Source organism: Ostrea edulis, chromosome 1 (genome assembly GCF_947568905.1).
Source record: "Ostrea edulis chromosome 1, xbOstEdul1.1, whole genome shotgun sequence".
Lineage (NCBI taxonomy): Eukaryota > Metazoa > Mollusca > Bivalvia > Ostreida > Ostreidae > Ostrea > Ostrea edulis.
Genome location: NC_079164.1, coordinates 27,124,533 through 27,136,856, shown reverse-complemented (window position 1 = coordinate 27,136,856; position 12,324 = coordinate 27,124,533). Strand labels below are relative to the sequence as shown.

The 12,324-nt window shown below is 34.8% G+C and overlaps 1 pseudogene; it reads right to left on the bottom strand.

Annotated features, from left to right (window-relative positions):
- Window positions 1–9,975: 9,975 nt before the first annotated feature.
- LOC130052152 (uncharacterized) lies at window positions 9,976–11,885 on the bottom strand (annotated as a pseudogene).
- Window positions 11,886–12,324: the final 439 nt, after the last annotated feature.

Below are 12,324 nucleotides of genomic sequence, written 5' to 3'. Positions count from 1 at the left end.
CAAGAGCGAGCAAAACTGCAGTGCATGCGGAGTTATTGAAGCACACAAGGTAGTTTGGCATAGTTTTAAGAAAGAGAACAAAGGGCAATACGAGCACTTAGATAACATGATAAAATAAGCATCCTGTGGCGTGAAAGAATTATATCGCACGACCAGGAAGCTAGAAGACACATACAGACGATCTAGAAGACACATACAGACGATCTAGAAGACACATACAGACGATCGGAAAGATACATAAGAAACTAAAATGGAAGACTATTACTGACTCTGAGCAATAATTAAAATCATGAGTTCAACATTTTGAAGAACTGCTAAACATATCAGCTTTAAGCAACCCTTGAGTCGCCTCCGAGGCTATAGAAATCTAGATATACACTGTGATGATCCAGCAACGGAAGAAATAGTACATTAAATCAAGGAGGTGAAGAGCAGCCCGCATTGAATCCAATTGGAGGCCCTCAAGGCAAACATAAAAACGACAGTGGAGATTCTGCTTTCTCTGTTTGAGAAGATATGAAACATTAAAGAATACCTGCAAACTAAGCGAAAAAATATATGATAAAGTTACCCAAGAAGGGATACCTCAATAAATTTGTATATAAAAAAGTATTCAGTCCGCCACTTTTCCTTCAATAATTTCAAAAGATCTCTTTCCGTATGACCAAACACTAGTTCAAAGGGACTGAATCCAAGATACTCCTGAACTGTTTATCGTGCAGAAATTAAAACACGGTGTAGCCCTTCATCTCAGTCTTTATCATACTGGTAACAATTGGTCTTTATCATAGTTTTAAGGATTTGAGGAAAACGTTCAAGAGCCTCCTGATACTCAAGATGATAAACTGTAGACCTGTTGAAAGAACGCCTACACAAAATTCGAATTTTAAACTGAATGACTAACCTTAGCACTCCTATAAAACTTAAAACATTTTTGTTACGTAATCTTTTGTGATTTTGTACATTATATAGCACAATATATTTGGTTATTTGACAGCACCTGTAATTGTACATTAAGTTGACAAAACTGTCGATTATTAACTTAATGGACTTTTTTCAACTTTTAAATGTACTATTACAGGTAACTTAATTTACAGATTTTAAATGTTGAAAGCATGTAAAATACATCTACATAAAATGCATATTTTCCTGGAAGTCAACAGTAATGATGAAGCAAATTTTCAATTTAATACACATTTGCACATAAATATCAAACATTTGTAAGTTTCAAACATATATCATCCTTTGATATGAGAAATATCCAATGCGAAATGACAAATATCCTGATGCATGATAATTTCACAACATGCACATCAAGAAGTTTTCTTTAACAATAATCAAAACGTTTCATCCTTTTCACATAGTTTGTACATTAAATTTGGCCATGATAGATGCAATCCATGAAATGTATGAAAATCTATTGAACAACATATCCTCTTTTTGGATTAAAATTCAAATGAGAATAACGCATCGTTTGATGTTCATCTCACTAAATATACTGCAAACGGAATCATTTTTAAGACAGGGGCCATAACCTATTCATGAATCTTAACATCTTTCCACGATCCTCAGATCCAGGTTTAGATCAAATGTTGAATGTGGTCTGCTACTTTCTTTTTCCATATCTAGTATGCCACTCAAAATTTCATCTGTGTTGACTTTTTCCTCTGGATCTCTGTATTTTGATTGAGTTAGAAATATACTTTCTCCATCGGGTGAGGACATCTTCATTCATGACAGTTAACATGGGAAGTAATCAGAAATTAAACGAGTTATCGTTGCCCTTTTGTTGTTTTGTTTTGAAATGCCACTCAGTCTCCAGACTATCAAGCAGGGGCGGATCCAGGAATTGCGGTTACGGGGGCGCCACTTTATGAGGCAGTGGGTCCAGGACGAAGCCTTGGTGGGGCTCCTGGATTTTACAGATTTTATGAGGCTTGAAATATATCTCCTATTTAGTCATTTGTACTATTTTCCATCATTTTAATAAGGTGAAATTAATCAAATGACCCACAGTTTAAAGTAATTCAAGAAATCAAAAGATTTTGTCATTCATTTCTCCGGGAGTGGAAGAAAATATTGCTTCTTTTATCGTTTAGTACATTTTCGATTTAACTTAAATTTGAAGATTTTAGGGGGTTGGGCGCGCCGGCTCGCCCCCTATAAATCCGCTACTGTCAAGTGTGTTACATAGTAATAGAAAAGACACAAACATCACCTAGGACAGTTTGTTAATTAAGGTATAGGGTCTAAGATATTGGTAAAAATTTTAATGTTCCAAAATGGTGGCGAAATTAAAGATCATATCTAGAAAATCACAAAAAGTTCTTCAGAATGTTTACAATCACATTGAATACGATAGTAATTACTAACTAATTCCCTGTTCTCATTTGCCTAAATTGGTACCCAGTTGACGTCGCATCCCTTATGTTTATGCGCAGCCACCAATCAGCGGGGTACCAGTTTAATATATTGTCCTCCAGACAAACATTTTATAAAGGGCTAAAACGTCAAAATGACTTCAATTTCAAAGCGCTGCGGCTATAGATAACTCATAATTAATACTACAGATTTTTATTTTATTTTTTTTTTTTTTTTTTTTTTTAATTTTTTTTTTTTTTTTGAGTTCTTCTTGCAAAATATTGTAACGTCATTTTTTAGATGAAAGATAGACGCTATGCCCTTCGGGCCTCAAACTGTTTTTTCTTTCAGAGAATGGACAGTTTCCGGACTTTATCCTTTACTGAAAAGCTTGGTACATGTAAGGGTCTTAATTATGGTCTTTACAATATATTTTGTACTTTCTGAATTTTTCTTTACACGTCCGGCACTAATTCATAAGCTTTTAAGATCGTGGCCTTGACCTTGGCATAACCTGAACTATCAGATATGACCAACGCTGAGAATACCTCAGGCTTTTTGCCAATCAATGCACTTTGTAACACAGTGGACCAAATATATCGAGACCATTTCAAATTTTCTGCGATTTCCTCAACGTGTCGAAAATATTTCGGAACTAGCTGAATAATTTAGCAGCTACATTCAGTCCTGGTAGGTCTGTTCTGTAGTTATTTTAGCAAGTTCACTCATTTGTTTTGGAAAATCGTATGTTTTGAAAATTTCTTTCTGCAAAACGTTTTTGGCAATCCCTTGTTTTTCGTAAAAGTTTTAATATATAACCCGAAATGCCCAGTTAATCTAATCAACTTATCTTTTCGTCAAGGCATTACATACCTGAAAGTTCAGCGATACAAGAAAATGTGTGGCTGAATATGAAAGGGGATGATAACGAACAGTGATCAATCTCACAACTCCTATAAGCAATACAAAATAGATAGTTGGGCAAACATGGACCCCTGAACACACCAGAGGTGGGATCAAGTGCCTAGGAGGAGTAAGCATCCCTTGACGACCGGTCACACACGTCGTCAGCCCTATATGCCTCATTTCTGTTGATTATGGAATCCAACAAATGAAATAGATACATATCTTGTAAAATACAATAACTCTTTATCCCGGACGAGCCCACAATTTCGTGATGAATCAGAATACACTTTTATTCTCTGCACAAAGAATTCAAAGATTTACCAATTTATTTACAATTATTTATAGACAAATAAATTGATATAACCAATAACTTACAATACATGTACGTTTAACCAAAGTTCACAAAAACAGTGTCCGATGCGGATTACCGCCCGAGAATATAAACTATCACAAATCGAATATTAAATTCAATCAATCCCCAGTCCAAATGTAATTCCAGGGGGTGCTTAACGGGCTCTTGATACCCGAAAATTTCAGTCTTTCCTTTCTATAACGTACGGCGTTATGGCAAAAGAAGTGGTATGCCATCTTTCTATTCAACTCTGACAAACAATTCTAAAAATAGAACGTAAAGGATCCTGTCTAGGTTACAAGTGTGAATCAAGTGCAATGTATTACACAACAAATACCATTCAATGTAAAATTTCAAATTACAGGCTGTGCTCTACATTTACCATTTTGAAAAAAAAAAATCTGCATTTACAATTCCAGCTGTTTTGAATCCAAATTTCAAAAAATGACTATAATAACTCATTTTGTGACGCCACCATGTACATACTACAGTGAAACTTTAGTTAATCTTCCGAATGATGCACCACGCAACTAGGTAAGGGCTTCCATACTGAAATGCACTATAATAATGGGGTGAAATTACACCTCAAATTCACAGGTATCATTACACTTGTTACGGTTAAACACCGAAACGATACTACTTATATGTTAACTATGACTGAGATACCATAAATTACCGTAAATTATCCTTATGATAATTTCCCATGACGTCGGTTGAATATCACGTAACAGTTTATTTTTGGAAAACAGCAATAGCCTCTACTTCTGAACAAAAGTTCAGGTTCATGCGGGTAACCAGCTGAATTTTTATCGATATACTATATATTCAGGTACAATATTACGTTTGTGGTTTTGTTACCATAGCTGAAAGTTGAGAGTTGAATTCCTTTATTTCTTTTACTTTCTATTCAATTCTAATAATTTTCATATGTCTATTTTTATGATATAACTAATCATTTTGAATTATCCTCTATTATATTAGGATTAATTAGTGAACCAGACCTTTCCCTTTTGCAGCATCGGATTCGCCCCCAATATTCTCGTACGACAGGGGGGTTAGTGAACAAATAGAATACAAAATTCACAAACGCCAAACTGCCATATCCAATACTTTGTAAATTCAACAACCATTCATGTGATGTATCGCTAACTTGCGCATCAAACACATACAAGAAAAAACGGACTGTGCCGAAGCAACGGACGCTCAACAAAATTATACACGCATAGGGAAATCTCTGGATCCTCAATGACTGGTCATCTACATGTTCCTTATCTGCCTAAAATGTAAAACAGGGATTCCTTTTAAAGTAAGTGACCGACAGATTCAAAACAATCATATCTAATCAGTATGAAGATATGGAGGTTGTGGTATTTGGCATAATAAGTAATGTACACTTTTATGCCGTGTCTCCATTTCTTCTTACTGTAAAACAGTTAATCAATACAAGCGTAATTGTATACCAATCTCGGAAAACATCTTTGCTTGGAAATATCTTTTTGCGAAGCGAGCGCCCCAACCAGCAATAAATAAAACTGGTACATCAAATGTTTGTCATTTTTGAAATGTGAATACTACTGTAAAGTATTGAAATATTCGAAATGCTTCAAATTCTCCCTAAAATCAACTGGCATGTACATGTGTTTCATATAGGGTTTATATATGATAAATCATTTAAAATTGTGATTTTATCATTGTGAACTTTCTTTACTTTTTGCATTAAGTGTTTACAAATCCATTATTGAAAATTAAGTGTTTTATTTCATGTTTGATCTCGAGGAAGCGCATATTCACACGTGTTAGCAATTCTCAACTTTGACATCTCTTTTCTAATTAGTTTGCCAATACAACCTATCATTTGGTCAAATGCTGTTTCATACGAATTGTTAGGCCGTTCTTGTCACACTGATTTTGACTTCGGATAACTCCGTTTACCTGATCAAGATATAGGGCTCACAACGGGTGTGACCGTTCGACAGGGGATATTTACTCCTCCTAGGCACCTGATCCCACTTCTTGTATATCTAGGGGTCCGTGTTTGCCCAACTCTCTATTTTGTATTGCCTATACGATTTATGAGATTGATCACTGTTCGTTATCTTCACCTTCCATAGTGGTAATTGGTATTTACAATCTATCAAATGTAAAACTTATACAGTACCATTTTGATGCACCAAATCTAAGATAAGATTTCTTTGATTTGGTTATGCTTATCTCGTACTCATTTTACTGTTGTAAATTAATGTCATAGAGCTTTAACTTGAATTTGCAACTTTCTTTAGTTTGTTTCACGTTAATTTAAAATGTAAGTAGGAGGATCTGTCAAAGTTGAGATATCTGAGTTTGCTTGAGAATATTCTACCATAATTCTTGGTGAAATTAAGGTTAACTTTTTCTTTATGAACTTCTCTCTTTTTTATCATTGTTGAATTCAGATATACTAAAACCTGACTTTGTGAAATTCATGTTTATTTTGTTGTTATTCGGATTTGAATAAATTTCAAAACTTTAGATAATAGCTGTGTTTCTACATATATATTATTATACAAAAGCGTTTGAATCATACGTGCTCGGGTCTATACTTTCGTCAGGCAATCCAAATTAACAGTGATTTGTTGCAGTATACATATACCCTAACTACATGTACTGAATAAATGTATCCCACATATACCAATTTATTTTTATTCATTTTGTAATTTATATACCTACTTTAATTCTGTTACAACTTGTATGTTTCATGCAGAGGACAAATATGACGAACGTAATGATGTAGGTCAAAATTTCCCAGAATTTCCCCGCCAAAAGCATCCACAAAATTTTTTCGCCTTTGGATGTAACGTTCCGCACCCAGCACCATGGAACGCCATAATCTCCTTTGTCTTCACCCAGGGCTCCGACTGATACAGCGATAATGACAACTACACCTGTAAACAGTTACTCCATTCATTTATTTGATCATTTCATGTACCGATTTGTTATGGTTAAAACAAGAGAGAGAGAGAGAGAGAGAGAGAGAGAGAGAGAGAGAGAGAGACCTGGCAAAATCCATCCGACAATGTGTACCATTCACATAGGCGTTGGTTTCCACATGTACATACAGGTGATGATATCTCATATTCCCCACAATGTAACCAGCGGCATACATAACGTCACCAATCGTCATGAACACGAACATCGTGGCTAGTCAATGGCATTCATTGCGGACAGTAATGACGACGTTATCTCCCCCTGACTACAGGGGGCGCACGCTCTGATGGGGTCCAACAGCTCACAAAAATGGCGGATAAACCCGGTAATAGCTATGGTGTATGGGATCTCCCGAAGCTTAGAAATGAATTGCGAGAGCGAGGTGCAAGAGTTTCAGGAAGGAAGAGAGAATTGATAGAACGGTAAGGACTTTCTTCATTCATTATTCATACAGTATCGCGGTATTGTTCCAATTTTACTGATATAAATCGTACTGTTTACATGATTCAACAAAACGACTATAGATACCGTGTGTCGGTGTAATCGTAACACATGGATTTGTTTGTTTTCTTTTGTGTTTTTTTCACGAAAATATAATAAGTTCACACATTTGTTGAATTAATTCAATGTCTGAAACCGTTAAATGTTTATTGAGCAGTCGTTAGAATTGACAGAATCACGTACTAGGCCCCAAGTACTACAAGACGTAGTCTACCCTGCGCGATGCGTGTTGTTGTGATTAGCAGGTGTTTGATAGCCTATGAATATTGTTGATCAATAGTGATAAATACGATGACTAATAATTCATTATTTATTGACAACAATGGAATTAAACATTGTAATTGTAAGTCATCGTCATTTCACTTATTTGTCAACATCATCCATGCATCAAAACTCATAATGGGGCCCACATTAGGACTCGGGGTATTTTCTCTGTCAGGTGTGATTGTCCCCAGAACTTTGTCACACAAGCACGGGTATTTCTGGAAGGGAACATTTAGCCTTCATCCTAGTTTTGGCTAGTGAGCAGAGTTAACCCTTTAGCTTGATAGGAAGAGTACTGGACTTGTCTGTTAAATAATTGTATGTTTAATGATTTATTTTTCTAAATGCTAGATATATGCATGCGGTGAATAGATAAAGTATGATTTATTTCAGACTGGAAGCATATGATAGAAATAAAGATTTTGGTAGAGAGAAGTTAGAGAGTGAAGAATATGTAATGAGTGTGCCTGATCATGACATATACAAAGATTTGAATGAAGATTGTGTGTGTGCAACTGTGAAGATGACGGCAGTAGAGTTTTTCCTTAGTCAAGAAAATAAAAGAATTGACACTATACCACAGAATTTATACTCGAACAGATTTCTAAAGTACATTCGTTTGGCAAACTTCAATAACTTTTTCTTCTTCAGAAGTGAGTGTCGTGCCCAAATGAAAAATTCAGTGACTTATAAGATTGATGTGTGCATTGATCAAGATGGTTGTGTTGTAGAAACACAATGTGAGTGTGCTGCTGGTATGGGACCTAAAGCTCATTGTAAACATGTGTGTACTTTGCTGTTAGCAATATGCAAATTTTCGTCTTCAAAAGAAATTGTAACTGAAGAAACATGTACTCAGAAAATTCAAACTTTTCATCAATGTAAGCCATTTTCTGGAAGCCCCATCAAGGCTCAAGATTTGCAACTTGCTAGACAAGACACCAATGCTTTTAATTTTGATCCCAGGCCTACTAAATTCAGAAAAAGCACAGGTTACAATGATTATTTTAGAAATACTTGTGTTAATTATGCTCCAATTAACCGCCTTCCTATTTCTCAGTTATTTACTCCAGCAAACCCATATGCAGTTGACCTTGACCATGATTATTCATTTGAAAAACTCTCTGACATTTGGCTTCGAGAACAAACTATTACAAATATAAGCAATGCAGAAATTTGTTCCTTAGAAAAACAAACTCTGGGTCAATGAAAAAATAAACTATGGCTCTCAGAAAGATGTAAAAGATTACATTCCTCAAAATTTGGTCGAATTTGCAAATGTACAGATAGGACAGATAAAGATAAACTGGCAAAATCTCTTACAATTGTTCATGATATCAAATCAGCTCCCATAATTCATGGCAAGAAGTACGAGTCTGTTGCTCTTCAGAAATATTTTGAGGTAACGGGTGAAGTCACCAGAAGTTGTGGAACTTTTGTTAGCAAAATCTGTCCATTTTTATCAGCCAGTCCAGACTCTATTGTAGAACAAGATAAACTTGTAGAAGTTAAATGTCCTTTTTCTTCCAGAACTCAACTTGTTACAACACAAACAGTTCCTTATTTGAAAGTTATTAATGGTCAAACTACATTAGACCCAACACATGATTATTATTATCAAGTTCAGGGGCAGTTGTTTTGTTGTGAAAGGAAAAGATGTGATTTTGTTGTTTATACATTTCAAGATATCAGGATATTTCAAATTGAGAGGGATGAGGTTTTTATAGAACAGATGTTAGAAAAACTTGAACACTTTTTTCAGTCACATTTCAAGAATGCTGTTCTAGAGAAGTTTTACTTCAAGCAGTATAGCAATTTTACATTTTGATTTGAGAAGATTAGACAAAATAAAGTTTTATCATTGTTTGTTTATATCAATTTGAAGTATACTTTAATTGCCATTGTGATCTGTTTATTTTACCATGAGTCAATGTTGCATACATTATCAGAATTTTGTTTTTTCTTTTTGTATATATATTTCTTAGCATAGGCAATTGTAGGTACCCAAAGCTACCCTTATAGAATATATAAATATATATATATATATATATATATATATATATATATATAGTGTGTGAATCTTTTCTCTTATTTTGTACATTTTTGAATTGTGATGTTTATTTTATGAAGATGACGTTGTTGAATTGAAATTCGGAATATGCAGTCAAACCTACTTATCTTATGACTTAAATATATAGTTTAAATGAAATCCATATTTTTCTTGTCTCTCAGTTGATAACTTCAGAAATCTGAAAGTTTTGTATGTCGACCTGTGGAAAGCATCCAATAGTGATAAGGAGACTTTTTAAAACAAAGTTTCTGGATGAACTGTTGTGTAAGTCAGTAAAAAGGAACAGGCAGTAAGCAATAGAATATTTACTAATGGAATACCCTATGTACAAATTCCATGTACTGGATCAGATAAATCTACAATTAAAATCGATAGAACTAAAAATTTAAAATATCTGCTTCACTTTGGATAACAACTATCAAATACTTACTCAGAGAATATTGATGGAAATATTACATTGGAAGAGAATGCATAAAATTCAAACTTTTCGTGTACAGTATCTAGAGGGCTGTAAAATACTTACTCACAAAATACAAAAGTTCCGTGTTAAAAAAAATAACAAACAAGTACTATATCAAAACAATGATACTTCTCAAAGGTTAGTATTTCCCACATAGGTACACTAGTAGTAGTCAACTGACTGACAGACATTGTGGTTACTGTAAAGTGTCGCTTGTTGTAATCTTAGTTGAGATTTGACTCAGCTGATGTATATATGATGCAAAATTTGTATATGAATTTGGCAGTTATTTGACAATAATGAAAACAGTGTTTAAAGGTGCTATGCAGTGAATGCACCCTGATGCAAAGCTTTCCAGTCTGACACTGGAAATGAATGCAATAGCTGCCAAATTCATATCAAGTTTTGAAACCTGTTTAGTTTTGAATTTTGCAAGGGTAAGAAACACATGAAATGAGAACTGAATTGGGAATACCTAGGCAAGTCCTTAAAAAATTGTTAATTAAATTGCAATAATGTATAGATGTTGGGGAATTATTTCCAGACATAAATTACGAAGGGCTGTTCCACGATTTGACGAAGGCATCAGTCCAAATATCAGCTGAGTGGAATCTCAACTGAGATTACCAGTGAACTTGTTGGTACATGTTCTTAAGCATTTTTTGGAATAATACACTGCCTGAAATTACAAAGCATGAAACAATTGAATATGATTTCAGAGGCAAGTTTTGTTTCAGTTGTATTTAGAGGTTGAGTAAGAATTTTGTAAGTCTTTGCCAAACCAATAATTCGTTCAATATGTACACGTTTACTTGAAATTTTGCGGTCTCTTTGAATAGTTTTCCCACACATTCTGTTTCTGTTCTTAAAAAAAGTAGGCATATTTACAGTAACATCATAGGGTGCAAAAAGGTCTTGAACATTAAACCCTTTGTCAGCCATTATGCTGTCCCCCTTGTCACATAATGTTGTAAGTCTTGATCTTTCAACTATTTGCCTATCAGAAGTTGAACCCCCATATGCTGGGGAAAGGTAAGAAACTAAACCACCCGGTGTTGCTCCAGCTAAAACTTTAACTGTGTTTCTATTTTTATAGGTGGAAAAGGTGCTCTGCTGTGCTCTGGGTGGTTTTGGCTTCATCACAGGACATTCAGTCCCATCGATGATCACCCTAGTAGTAGGAAACTGCCTGTTGAAGTCAGTTGGTGTATAATACCTGACGAGATCTCTCTCTGGCCACAAGTCAACTTCTCTCCACTGGTGAAACATAAAATTCACCCATGTAATCCAGATATTGGATACAGAGGACTCTGAAATGCTAAAAAGCCTACTCAGTTCAAAGTTAATCTTATGCTGTCTAAGCTTGATCAGTGTTTAAAAAAAACTGATCAGGAACACTCACATTATCAACCTGAGAATATAGATAATTAAGATTGTATGCAGCTTCACCAAGTGTCCACAGGACAAATAAAAAATCTTGATATGAAGAAAGACCAGTATAAAACATAATACCAGCATTGTCATTGACAAAGTTTTCAATACTAAAAATGGGTCTTTGTGGCGTCTGTGTGCTGGAGTTCACCGGAAATGATGGGGGGAAATTGGAGTTACTTGGTGCAAAAGAGGAGAGTAGTGCATTAGGATGAACATCTGTCTCAATGGTGACTTCACTCTCCACATTACACACAGAATCTTCATTTGGAAGGAAAGATGCACCATCAGCTTCACCGCCCATGTCCTCAACTGCTGTGCCAGTGTTGATGTACCCCCTTCCAGACCTCAATGTGCCATCTTCAGATTCTTTGAATGACTGCTTACATTGTCGCCATGGAAAGATACTTGGGACAGCATGGTCTTTTAGCTGTTTCTTTCTTGGTGTAGTGCCTATTATAGGGATGGAAATCTTAACAATTCTGAAGTTTAAGCATTAAATGTACATTCAATTGATAATGTTTATAGTAGTGTTCTTGATCATAGTTTACTTTATAATATCTGAATCTACAATTAAAATGAAAATTACAACTTGAATTGGATGAATTTTATTGATAAGGAACACTTTGGTGGAGGCACAGGGCAGTATATCCTCCTTTAGCACCAGCAACAGCAAACTACACTAACATAGAATTTGTTTTAACACAAGAAATCCAACAATTAAGAAAAGCAGATAATTTTGACAAAAAGTAAACAAAAACTCAATATATTTCATTATGCAATTTGTGAACATTTGAGGTGGCGAGGTTCAAACTTGAATATTTATTGTTTTTATATGTAATACATGTTATAAAATTATTCAGATAAGTTAATGTAGTTTGCAATAGTAAACCCTGGGTGGGAATCGAACCCACATACCAAAGTGTGAACATTTTATGTTGCAGTATAAAACCAGTAGAAAAACTTTTTTCAGTGTGCGAAATCAACGGTAGACAAAATCTACTTGAATTACCC